This window comes from Heteronotia binoei, chromosome 3, assembly GCF_032191835.1.
Source record: "Heteronotia binoei isolate CCM8104 ecotype False Entrance Well chromosome 3, APGP_CSIRO_Hbin_v1, whole genome shotgun sequence".
Classification (NCBI taxonomy): Eukaryota; Metazoa; Chordata; class Lepidosauria; order Squamata; family Gekkonidae; genus Heteronotia; species Heteronotia binoei.
The window spans coordinates 114,744,792-114,760,411 of record NC_083225.1 but is presented as its reverse complement, the minus strand read 5'-3'; positions in this window follow the sequence as shown (position 1 = coordinate 114,760,411).

The window sequence follows — 15,620 nt, the reverse complement described above, 5'->3', positions numbered from 1 at the left end:
GTATTACTTCAGCCTCCACTCTCTTACGCAGAGATGTAGCAATATGCATCCACCATTCAGAGCAGCCAGTGCTGTTGTAGATATAACAAATAAAAGATTCAGAAGGATGTTTAAGTCTTTCCCACCATAATCTACTATTTTGTTGTGGTTTGAGTATTTAATTGTACCAGTGGACCTCATAACATACAAGAAACTGCACACAGTTATGATTTTTTTTTTGCTTTATGTCAGTTATCCTGATTACTATTATTTGGCTTCTATATAATTGCCAAGATACAAATGCCAAGTTTATAAATGACTTAAAAATAATTTATTGATTTCATGTAATAGTAGCAGCAGAGGTTGAGAAGATCAGGAGATCAGTAAGAGATTGTGAAGGACAGAGAAATTATATTGCTATATCTGTTAAAGTGTGTGTGTATGGTGTTTTTTTTAATCAGATTTTTATTAACAGATTTTCAGTTTACAATAAATAACTGTAATCTATCACCTCAAATAATGCAGCCTTAGTAAGGATATAATTAACAATTAAAAAAAAACAAGAAAAAGAGCAATCCATAAAATAGAGAACCAAGGAGCAGTCATACAATTGTGCTGAAGAGCATCCAGTGAAAATACATTCTATTGACTGATTCGACTGTAGGGATGTACAAATAAATGTCCCAATATTATATTAATAAATCCAGTTGATCAAACTCAACTATTTAGAGCTCACAGGTTTTTTGTATTCAGACCAGAGGAGAGAAAGTGAGCCCAGAACATATTAGAAATAGAGCATATCATGATAAAAACGTTTTTTGGGTAGAATATTATGTTTGGTGAGATATTCCACTATTTGGAAAGTGTGTGATTAATTGACCTAGGAATACATAGAAATGTTTAAATAATCCTCACCAAATTGTGGATATGTGAAACTACTGTAGAGGTATAGATCCCTCCCCCTCTTTTAGGGTCACTTAGTGGTAAGCCACCCGGGACCGGGCCTTCTCTATTACTGCTCCACTACTGTGGAACCAACTCCCTGAGGAGGTGAGGGCCATACGATGTTTAGAGGGATTCTGTAGGGCCTGTAAGACCCACCTTTTCAAGATGGCCTTCAACTAGCGAAAAAATTAGTGAAAAAACTTGTGACAAAACTAGATATGCTGCTAGAAATGCTTTTATTCTTGAAATGTTTTTACTTCTGAAATTTATTGAAACTTGTTTATAACGCCATACTGTTATGTGAATTTTAATACTTTGTAATTGTTTTAACCGTGTTTTATAATTATAACTGATGTAATGTGTGTTTTATGTTGTGAGCCGCCCTGAGCCTGCTCCGGTGGGGAGGGCGGGATAGAAATTAAAAAAAAAAAAAAAAAAAAAAAGGCTGGCCCTGATATGAATTAAATTGTTGAAATTATTAGAGATTAGTCTATCTAAACTTCTGGTCAAATAGCACATTTATGATTTAATGACTTCAGTTAGTGCATGGGTGGCCAATGGTAGTTCTCCAGATGTTTTTTGCCTACAACTCCCCTCAGCCCCAGCCAGCATGGCCAATGGCTGGGGCTGAGGGGAGTTGTAGGCAAAAAACATCTGGAGCACTAACATTGGCCACCCCTGAGTTAGTGGTTCACAAGCACTGCAAAAAATTACCTTGTTGTGAGATTAAAATCAATGTGGGATATGTTGGGCAGACCATGCCTTAATAATCTATAAAAACTTACTTATCCATTATTCCATCTGAAGTTCTGTGCATAGGAAGCTAAATACATTTTGAGATATTTGGATTTTTGAAATGCCCACTTGTGTATCTTTTAAGATAGAAAATCAGGGCTTTTTTTTTTTTTTTTAAAGCAGGAACGCAGTTCCATCTGGTTTGGTATCAGGGGGTATGGAAATAACCAGAAGACACTGGCAGGCAACCAAATGAAGAGGAGGGAGGTATGGCTGGATGAAAAGAAATTAATCTAGCACATGAATTAACCAGATAATTATCTTCATGAGAATTTTGTCCATGTGTTGCTCTCTTGACTGGTTTTTACTCTAGTCCGTCTCAGATTTTGACTGTTTCCAATTAATTCTTCTAAGAATTGGTAGTCAAAATTGCCTGCCCAAAATCAGTGTAATGTTTTTTCATGAGAAGCCCTGTTAATTTTTCTGGTTGGACAATGTTTCTGGCAGAGTCATATCTGCAGTCACTCTCTACTTGTGCTACTGCATCTACTTCCTAAAAATGAAACCAATTAGCAAGGTGCCAGAATAACAGTCAGAAAATAAAGTCTTCTCAGCACTTCTAAATATTCAAAATGTTTTAATATTAAGCATTTACTAAGCTCACAAACAGAAGTTGCTTGTGTCCAGTTTTGATTTATCTATTTCCAACTACACATCCATATAAAAAGTTATGCAGCAGCATCTGCCTGCTTCTTACTATACATGGGAGAGGGTTGGTATGGTTTCATGACACTGTTCAGTCATTGCCATGTGAATGCGACATTAATTTATTATAGTTTTGTCCATATTGAGACTGAATTATCTAGCAGGTATGCCAGTTTGACACCTCTTGCATCACATAAAATGTTGGAAAGGAATAGTAATTAATCTGGTTTGTGGAGAATCTGGTGGCTGCTAAATAATGCTTTACACAAATAAAAATTATTGAAATGGAAAGTTACTTGGCTTCAGGTAAGAATCCATAGTTAGAAAACAGGGTTTGTTGTGTGTGTGTGTGTATGTGAGAGAGAGAGAGATTACAATTCTCTTGGAAAAGGTTACAGAGCCTAATAAACCATTCACATATTTATCCTGTGACCTAGGGTTGCCAATTGTGTTACCAGTATTTGGTCTGGTGACTTGATCAGCAGTTTCATCTCTAGTTACTACCCAGTGATAATGCTTCTCTTCACCAGTTAATAATTGTGGGTAAAGCTGCTGTTGAAGACACAGGAAAGGGGTAGACCTCCTCACTCTTTTTTTAAAAAATCAGATGGTAAAGATGGTTTTTAAAAAATCAGATGGTAGGTGCCCTGTCTGATGGTAAAATTGGATAGACAGTGCCTATCAGCAATGTTCCTTCTAACTTGTGGAATCTTATGAGCAAAAAAATCTACTTTGTGAACTACTGGCATGGAAGTTGCGAGTTACTGGCATTAAAGTTGTGAGCTACTGCATAAATTGGTTTGCTCTAAGGCCATTTTTCCTGAACTGAAACAAAAATGTGTGAGCTGGAGGCTAAAACACTGTGAGCTAGCTCACACTATCCAGCTTAGAGGAAACACTGTCTATCAGGGTCATTTACACATAGTCAGTTTGCCCTGGTTTGGATGCTATTGGGTGCTACTATTTCCACCCCCTCCTCTTCCCCACAGCATTGTTTTGCTTCCTCACATATCCTAGTCCCCCTCCCCCCATATTTTCTGTTATTGTTTCAAGTCCTGCTTTGCTATGATATTTTGGGAAAGTTTGCAGCGAAGCTGAGGTGGCATCCATATGGATGAGGAATTCCAGTTCCCAAACTTCACATTCCCAAATCCCAAAAGACTTTTAATTTGCTTTGTAAACATCACTTAGCTATATTCATTGTGGAGACATGCTTTTTTTCTTACATCTCTGCAAAGACTTGCAAAAAAAGAAAAAGAAAGTAATTTTGAGAACATGATAGACAAATTGTCATAACGCTGTAAAAAGTGGCATGGATTGGGATGGAATGGCCACTGCTGGGTGATGGGGACAGGATAAAATTCAATGAAATCTACAATGTGGAAGTCCTATTGCTGTTATCCTTATATTGGCAGCTGCAGCAGCAATGGGGGAAACACACAAGTCTGTCGTTAACTGGAGGAGAAGAGATTCTAAATAAAGCAAAGTAACTATTCATTTACATTTCTTAATGAAAATAAAATGATTTGGCCTCTGACAGTACCACCTTATGCATAGTTATTCCAGTCCAAGCCCACTGTATGGACTAACTTTGCATAGGATGGCACCAGTTGTGGATTAATTTCCATTATCAAATTTGTAATCTTTTGCATTAAGCCTGTGGAAGCTTCAGAGAAACGGAGGCAGAGAGGCGCCTCCTTCGTAGCTGTCTGCTACTGTTGGCTTTTTTTCTACAGCAGTTTGGCTTGTGAAGAAGACTCTACTTTGCCAGTTCTTGGCTGAAACCATTTGGAGGCTTATTGGTCCGAAAAAAGACTGTGCTTACTGTATAACTTCACCTAATTTTGTCCTTATAAAGGACTGTGCATACTGTACGACTTCACCTTATGTACAATTCACTGCTTTAAGTGTTTGTTTATGCTTCTTTTATGAACTTTAATGAAAATTTGTTGATTATATTGGAGGCTGGTTTAATCACAGAACTCTTAGGGGCTCCCTTGCTAGTCATTTATCTGTGATTCTCTATTTATATTGCGTTATCCTTATATTGGCAGCTGCAGCAGCAATGGGGGAAACACACAAGTCTGTCGTTAACTGGAGGAGAAGAGATTCTAAATAAAACAAAGTAACTATTCATTTACATTTCTTAATGAAAATAAAATGATTTGGCCTCTGACAGTACCACCTTATGCACAGTTATTCCAGTCCAAGCCCACTGTATGGACTAACCCACTGTATGGACTAACCCAGTCCAAGCCCACTGTATGCATAGGATGGCACCAGGGCCAGCTCGCCCACTAGGCAAACTAGGCAGTTGCCTAGGTCACCAGGAGGGTGGGTGCGCCAAATTGGGCTCCCCCCCTTCCTGGTGCCCCCAGCAAGTGCCTAGTTTGCCTGCCTTCTCTGCCCGTCGCCACTGCCACCACCACCACTGCCCGCCCGTCCTTTTTCTTCCCTTTGCCTCCCTCTCGGCACGATCAGAGTGTTCCTTTGCCTCCTCACCAGCCCTCCCGCTGCTGCCTCCCGCAGCATTGCAATGCAGTACCGCACTCCATCACACTCCCCCCTCCAGGATGCTGCACCAAGGTGTGGTGCCTGCTGCCCCCTCCTTCCCGTTGCCTCTTCCCCGTGATCAGAGTGCACTGTGCCTCGGCCATACAGGCTGCGACATGGAGTGCATCTTTTCTATCGTGAAAGATAAGATGCACGCCACGTCACACCCAGTATGGCCCAGGCACAGCACGCTCTGATCATGGGGGGTGGAGACGATGGGAAAGGATGGGAAGGAGGGTCCTGGTGGGTGCCGCGCCTTGGTGATCGAGCATGGTGCTGTGTTGCAGCATTGTGGGAGGCGGCTGCCTAGGGTGCCACATGCCATTGGGCTGGTGCTGGATGGCACTGTGAGTCTACTAATGTCAGCAGAAATCCTTATTGAAGAAATCCTTTTGTTCGCTTAGTTGTTCCCTTATGAACAGGCAAATGGTTAGAATGGTTAAGTATCATGCATGTACCAGAAAATGGAGACAGATATAATATTTTACTTCAGACATATGGGCTTCCTTTATTAATTAATGGAATAGAAAATGTACAACAAATGTGGGAAACACCTTCTAAGTGTTATAAATGTCCCTTAATGATCTTATGTTGTGGTTTAAAATGATTTGGTATTCAGAAGCACAAATATCTTGTTATGATGAGCCTGTTTCTGGGAATACTTTATTTTAAAAACTATTTATTTTAAAGTCTGCATTTTTAAAAAAAGGTGGTATATGACATATACAGACTTTTTGTGCATCTACCAGTATAAGAATATCTTTGCTCTACAAGTTTAAGTGCTTAGGAAGTAAGTGTTATGCTGGCCTATCCTGAAGAACACTAGTGTACCCACAGCTATGCCTATAAAAACCTGAATAAGCTTGAAAATGGAGATATGTTGGCATATCTCTAACATATGGCATAGATAATAATAGTGAGTGGAGCCAGGACACAGTGACATGCAGTTAGCCCCCTAAGCCACTCCAGTGGTGGATCATCACTCAATGACACCAAGACGACCATGGAAAACTATACTGTAGCCCACAGGAGTCTATGTAAGGAGAAATCCCACACCACAACTCCTAAGCTGATTTAGTGAGCAGCAAGGTATTTACCCCTAGCACTGAATCACAGCCTGCAAACTTCAAACACATTGGTGCTATTTGCACATCTCTAGATTGAGTGGTAGGTCAAAGATTATTGTTGATGGACACAGAGTATGGCTGGGAAAATCAAGGGCTGTAGTGTATCGGCAGCCATACGCGGCATGCGCAGAGGCGACTGGGCTGTCCCAGGCGCATCCAGCGTGGGGCGCGAAATCCCCCGCCAATCACCAGCTGTGGTGGGAAGTTTAACAGGTCAGGATTGGCCTGACCTGTCCAGTAGGCTGTACCGGGGATTGTACATAAGCGGGACCCGGCCCGCGTGTTCGCTCTCTTGCAACGTGCTCCGAATAAAGAATGTTGCCCTACTCGCGTCTCCAGACTGAGTACGTTACACTGGCGACGAAGGTGGGATTCTAGCCTCATCGGCTACATCGGAGACCAAGGGCACCACCGACCATGACCGCCGCCGCAGCCACCATGGCCAACCAGGGCGGAACCACCGGTCACGTTGAGCCGTTCGACCCAGCGAATCCAGAGGCCTGAGAGTCCTACTTGGAAAGGGTCGAATGCTACCTGAGGGCTAACAAGGTCACGGAGGACAGCATGAAGAGGGACGTTCTCCTGAGCGTCTGCGGGGCGGCCACATTCAAGATCGCCAAGGGTCTCTCGGCCCCCGCCCGCCTCACGGAGAAGTCCTTCGCCGAGGTCAGCAGACTCCTCACCAGCCACTTCTTGCCTCAGCCTTCACGGGTGGCTCGCCGGTTCCTGTTCCACAGACGGGACCAGGCTGCCGGAGAATCGGCTGCCGACTACTTGGCAGCCCTCTGCAGGATCGCCGGGAGCTGCAACTTCCCCCAGCTGGAAGACACCCTGGCTGATCGCTTTACGTGGGGCCTCCGCGACGAGAGGCTCCAGCAGAAGCTCTTCGCCAAGGAAGAGCTCACCCTCCAGAGCGCCTTCAATGAAGCTGTGGCGTTCGAGAGGATGTCCAGGACCTTTCCCAAGGCCCGGACAGACGCCGTCCACCACGAGGAATTGGACCACGACCACCTGGAGGAGGGAGAAGCCCACCAGCTGCGCCGCCCTGCCGGGCCACCCAACAGAGCGGCCCAACGCCCCTGAGTGCCCGAACAACCCCCAGCATCAGAGAGGGTTCCTGCCACCAAGTGCGCCAGCTGCGGCGACCCCAACGACAGGAGAGACTGCCAGTACCGGACCTGGGACTGCAGGAGCTGCGGGAGGACCGGCCACATTGCCAGGGCTTGCCGAGCCAAGCCCAACCGCCGGAGGCCGACCACGCATCACGAGTCGGAGGAGTTCCACTCCACAGACTCCACGTCCCTTCAGGTACTGAACTTGCCCCTCGCCACCCCCGACAAAATTAAAATGGCGGTCCTCATTGAAGGGAACCCCTGCCAAATGGAGGTGGACTCAGGTTCCTCCATTTCCATTATAGCAGAGGAGACCCTGAGGAAATTGTGCCCCCGCCAGCGGCTTCAACTAAGGCCGGCGGACTTCCTACTCCGGGACTTTCAGAAGAATCCGGTGCAAATCGCGGGGTGGGCGCGGGTGCAAGTCGAGCGGGGGTCCTTCTACGGCCCGCTGGACATCCTGGTGGTAAAGCACCAGCTTACCACCCTGCTAGGACTGGCGTGGTTCAAACCCTTGGGGATCCGCTTGGAGGGGGTGGGGCAAACCCTAACGCCCAGAGGGTTCGGGGAGATATGCCAAGAGTTCCCTGACGTATTCGATGGTTCCCTAGGGAGCTACAAAGGGCCGGCCATCTCCCTACCACTAGACCCCACGGTCAGGCCGATTCGGCTCAAGGCGAGGAGGGTCCCGTTCGCCTTGAAGCCAAAAATAGAGGCCGAACTAGACCGCCTCACGGCCCAGGGAGTCCTGGAGCCAGTGGACTACGCCACCTGGGAGACTCCCATCGTAACCCCAATCAAGCCAAACGGGGAGGTGCGGATCTGTGCAGACTATAAATGCACGATAAACAAGGCACTGCAGGATAACCCCTACCCAGTGCCGGTGGTGAGCCACGTCTTGGCTGCCCTCGCGGGGTCTAAAATCTTCGGGAAGCTGGATCTGGCACAGGCCTACCAACAGCTCCCGGTAGACAATAAGACGGCCGAGGCCCAAATGATTGTGACACACAGGGGGGCCTTCCGGGTGAGGAGGCTACAGTTCGGGGTAAGCGTCGCTCCGGGGATCTTCCAGAGTATAATGGACGCTCTCCTTAAAGGGATCCCCAGAGTCCAGCCGTTCTTCGATGACGTTTTAGTCGCCGCCCCGGACCCCAAAGAGTTCGGCAACTGACTACGAGAGATGCTCCGCCGGTTCCAGGCAGCGGGGCTCAAGGTTAAGAGGGAGAAATGCTTGCTGGGGGTCCCACGAGTGGAGTTCCTGGGGTTCGTCGTAGATGCAGCAGGAATCCACCCAACGGAAGAAAAGACCCGAACCATCGTGCAAGCCCCGGCCCCCACCTGCAAAGCGGAGCTACAAAGCTTCTTGGGGGTGCTTAACTTCTACCATTCATTCCTCCCCCACAAGGCAGAGCCCCTTCACCGGCTGTTGGACAAAAAAGCCCCTTGCGTTTGGGGCAAACGAAAGCCGCCGCGTTTCAGGCGGTCAAGGACGTCCTGGTGTCCAATGCGGTGCTCCACCATTTTGACGAGGGCCTCCCCGTCATCCTGGCTTGTGATGCATCACCTTATGGGGTGGGAGCAGTCCTGGGGCACCAACTCCCGGACGGGAGGGAGGTACCGGTAACGTACTACTCCCGCACACTGACTCCGGCTGAGCGCAATTACGCGCAGATAGACAAGGAGGCTCTGGCAATCGTGGCGGGGGTCTGCAAGTTCCATGAATATCTGTACGGACGGAGGTTCACTATTGCTACGGACCACAAGCCCCTCCTAGGTCTGTTGGCCCCAGACCGACAAACCCCCCAAATTCTATCACAGCATGTGTTGAGGTGGAACCAATTCCTCAACTCATACACTTACACACTGGTCCACCGAGCCGGCAAAGCTATGGGTCACGCGGACGCACTCAGCCGGCTGCCACTTCCTGAAGTAGGTCCAGACCCCACCCCTGCACACCAGGTAATGCTAATGGAGAGCCTCCCGGAGCAGCCCCTCCACGCAGCGGAGGTCGCCAGGGCCACCCAGAAACACAAGACACTGGCACGGGTGCTCGACTGGGTGGTGAGGGGCTGGCCAGAAGGGAACATGGGGGAAGAATTCAAGCCGTATAAAACCAGGAGAGAGGAACTAGCAGCCCACAAAGGGTGCCTATTGTGGGGAAGTAGGGTGGTGGTCCTCCCCCCCCGCTGCAAAAGCGTGTTCTGGAATCCCTACATGAGACCCACCCCGGCATAGTCCGCATGAAGGCCTTAGCCAGGAGCTACGTTTGGTGGCCGGGGATGGATGGGGAGATCGAGAGCTGGGTCTGGAGGTGCCAGATATGTCAGGAGTCGCGGCCCGAACCTCCCAGCGCCCCCGCCACATGGTGGGAGTCAACCAGGAAGCCGTGGTCGAGACTCCACCTGGATTTCGCGGGGCCATTCCAGGGGCAGATCTTCCTGATAATCGTGGACTCCTACACCAAATGGTTGGAGGTCATTCCCGTAGGGTCCACCTCGTCCGCAGCCGCGATCAGAGCGCTGCGCAGGGTCTTATGCACACACGGTATCCCGGACACCATAGTCTCTGATAACGGGACCGCGTTCACCTCGGCCGACTTCCAGGCATTCCTCCAGAGATATCTGATTAGGCACATAAGGTCTGCCCCCTTCCACCCGGCCACCAATGGCCAGGCAGAGCGGATGGTCCGCACAACAAAAGAAGCCCTGAGCCGAATCGTGCAGGGCGACTGGGACCACAGGTTGGCCACGTTCCTTTTCGATAATAGGGTCACCCCCAACCCGGTCACAGGGGTTAGTCCGGCTGAGCTCCTCATGGGGCGCAAGCTCATAACCCGACTGGACAGACTACACCCCGACAGGGCTTCGGAGACCCGCGGAAGTCCCGAGGTCCGGGACGCAGCCAGGGGTTTCTTTGCAGGCGACCCAGTATACGCCCGGAACTATGCGAGGGGGCCTGAGTGGGTGGCAGGCCGAGTGCTACGAGTAACGAGGTCCCACCACTACGATATATCAACCGAGGGGAGCCAGGTATTACGGCGGCACATAGACCAGCTACGCCGCCGCATGCTACCGGAGGAACCTGCGGACACAGAAGGGGCGAGATCCGGGGAGGAGCCAACCGAGGACACGGCCCCAACACCGGCTACACCGCTGCATGAAGCGTCGGGACCGACAGAGCCCGAGAGACCAACGGAACCAGACCCGCAGCCTCCGGCCACACCACGGCCCACCGACGCACCAGCAGCGGAAGCCGCATTGCCTCCACCGGACCTCCCCAGAAGGTCCACCAGGGAGCGCCGACCTCTTGCGTACCTTAAGGACTATGTTCATTAACCAGGGGGGGAGGGGTGTAGTGTATCGGCAGCCATACGCGCCATGCGCAGAGGCGACTGGGCTGTCCCAGGCGCCTCCAGCGTGGGGTGCGAAATCCCCCGCCAATCACCAGCTGTGGCGGGAAGTTTAACAGGTCAGGATTGGCCTGACCTGTCCAGTAGGCTGTACCGGGGATTGTACATAAGCGGGACCCGGCCCGCATGTTCGCTCTCTTGCAACGTGCTCCGAATAAAGAATGTTGCCCTACTCGCGTCTCCAGACTGAGTACGTTACAAGGGCCAACTTTCTTTATGTTACAGCAGGATAAAAAAATCTCCAGTAGTCAAGGGGAATCCACTTACCCCATACATGATCACTGTGTGGGCAACATGCAAAGTGCAGAAGAGTCAGGCCTTCTCTGTCCAGGCATCCTTGTTTTCCAGGCAAAGCTATTTGGGTTCTGAGCCCTGAGTTGTAAAGTGTAAACTGCCTTCCTCCTTATCAAACATTTACTGATACTTGAAGGAAATATGTCGTGTCCCTTTTCTGAGATGCAGGGGGGGGGGGTGGTACAATTGTGCTTAAAATAAGCTTCCTCTTGTGTTGTATATCAACTTGCCTGGGTGTACTGATGCCCACTGTCCCCCACTTTGAGAACTGCTAGCAAACCCCTGGCACATGCCTTACCTTTACTAAGGAGAGGGTGAAACAGAATTTAATTGAGATGTAAACTAGACTGGTATAATGTGTCCATTATTGAAGAACACTGGAGAGCCAGTTTGGTGTAGTGGTTAAGTATGCGGACTCTTATCTGGGAGAACTGGGTTTGATTCCCTATTCCTCCACTTGCACCTGCCAGCATGGCCTTGGGTCAGTCATAGCTCTGGCAGAGGTTGTCCTTGAAAGGGCAGCTGCTGTGAGAGCCCTCTCCAGCCCCACCCACCTCACAGGGTGTCTGTTGTGGGGGAGGAAGGTAAAGGAGATTGTGAGCCACTCTGAGACTCTTAGGAGTGGAGGGCGGAATATAAATCCAATATCTTCTTCTTCTTCTTCTTGTAATGGCTTCATACAGTGATGTGATTTTATAAAATAAAACTCAAGTACACAGAAAGAAACAGAAGAGATAACCCTATATTTAATTTCATACCAGCAAGTCTGTCGAATTCTGCTAAATCATTTTTAACTTAAAATCTGTCCAAATAATTAACTTCCTTCAAATCCCTTTTTGAAGAAATCTTCATATCAAGCGTTCTTTCTCATAATATATCCCACAAATTAAAATTAAGTGAGCTGTATATGAAGAATGGAAAACATGTGACCACTACTGTCAAATCTTAATTGAATGTCCTCTGCTTCCTAGTAATTTGATAATAAATCTTCTGGCTTTTACTGGTACAAGCTAAAATCAGTGGAAAAATCATTAAGTTTTCAATCAAGAGAGGTTAGCTCTACTTATTCTCTAGGTAATATCCTGACCAATTCAAAACAAGTAGTAAATATTCTTCCTTTGTCTACATAGTTGTAGCAGGAATTCCAGGAAAAACCCACCAAGTAGGAAACCATACAGGTCAAGCTTGAAACAGATTTATTGACGCATCAGAGCTCAACTGTCTAATGACCAAAGAAATTGAGCTGTCTTTATTTTTTAAGTATGCGGTTTGGTGTCCAAGTATGCGGAGAGCCGGTTTGGTGTAGTGGTTAAGTGTGCGGACTCTTATCTGGGAGAACCGGGTTTGATTCCCCACTCCTCCACTTGCACCTGCTAGCATGGCCTTGGGTCAGCCATAGCTCTGGCAGAGGTTGTCCTTGAAAGGGCAGCTGCTGTGAGAGCCCTCTCCAGCCCCACCCACCTCACAGGGTGACTGTTGTGGGGGAGGAAGGTAAAGGAGATTGTGAGCCGCTCTGAGACTCTTCGGAGTGGAGGGCGGGATATAAATCCAATATCTTCTTCTTCTATCTTCTTTTACACACCTGCATATATATCTTCAGAATGGGTTTACAAAAAGCAGCTTATTAGCATGTGGTTTACCAACAATATTTCCTGCGCAGGTGGTTAGCTTTGTAAATTAAAGATGTTTTTCTAAGTAGAAGCATAACACGTCATGGAAACATAACCTGCTTCCTGCCTACTTCTACGTGGGCTTATTTCTACAACATTGACCTTTCAAGTCAGGTGGTAGAATTCTTGTCCACTAGGTACTTTTCTAACCACAAGCATAGCATATGTGCTGTTTTGCCGCCTCAATCGGAATGATGAGGCAGAGACAGATTGGAATTAAGGGCCACTTTATTTAATTAACACAACGGCAAGGGCTATCTAATGGGTCAGGTCAAGCCATGGGACAACCCTTTGTCTATCCCCTTGACCTGGTTATGGGTGAGCACCCAGCCCCAGAAATGAGCCAATATGGTGGTTCATCCCTGCCCAGCAGGGCCCAACAGATCCCCTTTTAATGGAGCACCCACCCTCACAAACTGTACAGTCTGGTATGCGGATTACTACCATTGCGAGGGGATCCCCAGTCTGCCTGACTTTGGACCCCAAACCGTGAAGCTTGATGGCTGCTCCAGACAGACTGTTACCACAAGGTACGGTGCCCCAGGTGCTCACCAACACTCATGCTAATAGAGCCCAACCATCAAACTGATGACCAACCTATTTAACAGCACCACCATAACCTTTGCCAGGGTGGCCAGACCGTCCCGGTCACCCGGGAAAGTCCCGCTTTTGGCCCCCAATTCCCACCTCCCGGGCTGGCTATACCAGGACCATTAGAAGTCCTGGTTTAGCCAGCGAAAGGAGCTGGCGGACCACGCACGTGGGTGGGGAGGGGGAGGAGGCGGAGAGGCCGGCGCGGGAGGCCCGCGGGGGGAGGCAGCGGGACAATGGCGGCGGCAGCGGTGGTGGCCGGAGCGGGAGGCGGGCCGGCGGTGGGAGGCAGCGGCGTGGCGGGAGGCCCCGCCCGGGTCGGTGGGAGCAACGAGTAAGCGGGCTGCCGGCGGGCGAAGGTCATCGCTCCCTTCCCGGTGCAATTCCAGGGAGCGATGAGTTGGGCTGGAGGCGAGCGGGACGTCACGAGGGGACTGCATAGCGTGGCCGGCAAACCCCCTGATTGACTTTTTCAGGCTGCCGCCGCAAGCCAGCAGCAAGACTAGCTGCCTGACTGATTTCAGCGTCGAGCCGCTGGCTTCTTCAGCCATGTGGTTCCAAAGGAGCAAGAAAGAACTTTGGGGGCAGATCGCTTCAGAGCCCATCGGCGGCCCTTTTTGCTTTGTTAAGTTTTGTAACCAAAGCGGGCGGGAGGGATGCAGAACTAATTAAAACTTCGAGGCTGGAGCGGCTGGGAGCCTCCCGGTTGCCCGCTTAATGCTTTCATCCTATCTTCATCACGCACCTCCCGGACACTTGTGAAAGAATGGGGCCGGTGCATTAGCCATCTGTGTGAGTACAGCCCGTCTCTTGTCTATGCTGCGTGCTGCTGGTGCCAAGTATGTGGACTGGGGGGGGAGGGGGCTGCAGATGCTCGGATCCCCTGGAAAGCTGCTCAAGGACGTTGTTTGCAGCGGGTAAAGTTTAATTTTTTAAACAAAAAAATGTGGCCGGCTTGTGTGTTTGCTCGGCTGTAAAGTAAAAGTAGCTAATCAGCCATGGTTTATGCATTCTTCCGCTTGCCGCTATTGCCACTTGCCGCGGGGGATGTTCTTTGCAAGGGAAGACTCTTTGGCAATGGCCCCGGGGAGACATTCAGTTTGGGACTGAATTCAGTTCCTCTGAATAGAACAATCATGGCAACTGAAATGCAGTCCGTGTGAGATGGGTTTGTGTGTGTGGTTGTTCAAGCGCTTTTTAAAAAAATTGAAGGAATTTGGTTAATACTTTTTTTGAAAATCCTCTTTTTAGACCTCTCCTATTTTAACCTAACCGCAGGCTGGCTCTCAGAGTTTGCTTTTACAGCATTGCATAAGTATATATGCTGTGGTTTGGGTTGTTTTTTTTCCTTTTAAAAAAAGAAGACAACGAACACCCGTTTTCTTTCTCTTATGTGAGCTCTTCTCTTTTGAATTGCACTGTTTCTCGGGGGTGGGGGTGGATGCCTAGAATCCTCTACGTGGCTGATCTCATAAAAGGTTTACTCCTGAGCAAGTGAGTGCATGTCTCTGCCGCCCACGTAGCTAAGTTCTGGGAGAGCCCGAGACCGGCTTGCAAAGTTGAGCGCTTAAGTTTGCATTGCAAGAAAAATCAGAAGAGCGCCTGAAGTTGGCTTAGGCTGCGCGGGTAAGGGGGCAATGAGGAAATCGGGTGCAGGTGAAGCCGGCCTGGCTGTTTAAGAGAGCGGGCTGCAGCCGCCTTGGTTGGTGAGGCTGATGCTCTGAGGCTGCATTTCCTGGGAGGTAAAATGTGGTGCCTCTCGAGGTCGGCTGCTAAACTCAAAGTTTCCCAGTGCAAAATCCCGTTTCTGAAAAGGGGGTTTTCCTGTCTTTTCCCCTGATTAGCAGTCTCATCTGGAAGCGGAAGGAGGGAGGGGGAGGGAGGAGAATGCAGGCTCTCCAGGCAGGCTTCACTTTGCTGCAGGAGCTTGGAGGTGGAGGATACTATCAGGCTCGTTGCTTCACTGAGGCTGGGAGGCTTGGGAGCTTTTATTTTGAGCTATGTGCTCACTCGTGCGTGGCTAAATACAATCGGGTGGCATTTGGAGCAATAAATTTCCCCTGCTCCTTTAAACAGGTTCCCCAGCTTCCTCTCCCCCTCCACCACCTCGGCTCCTCCCTTCCCAACTCAGTTTCATTTCGGCACTTGCTCGTCCCAGACTCAGCGTTTCCTCCTCCTTCCTCGGCTTCCTTCCACGTGGTCTCCCAACAAACTTTTCTTCTTCTCTCCCAACTGCACTGTAAGTTGTAATTTTTTTTTTCTGAGTGTAAAGGTGGGCATGGGGGAGAGGTTTGTTTGGACCTGGACAAAACAGGGCTCCAGCAACAGGATTTCAGGGCCAGTTTTGAATTTAAAAATAAAATAAAATAAAGGGCACAGAAGAGGATTTTCCAGGGGGACAGTGGAGGGGTGGAGAATAGAGAGAAGCAGAAAATCAAGGAGCTAAAAAACCAAGAGCTACTGTTGGCCACTCCTGCCTATGACTCAGGGAAGGAGATGT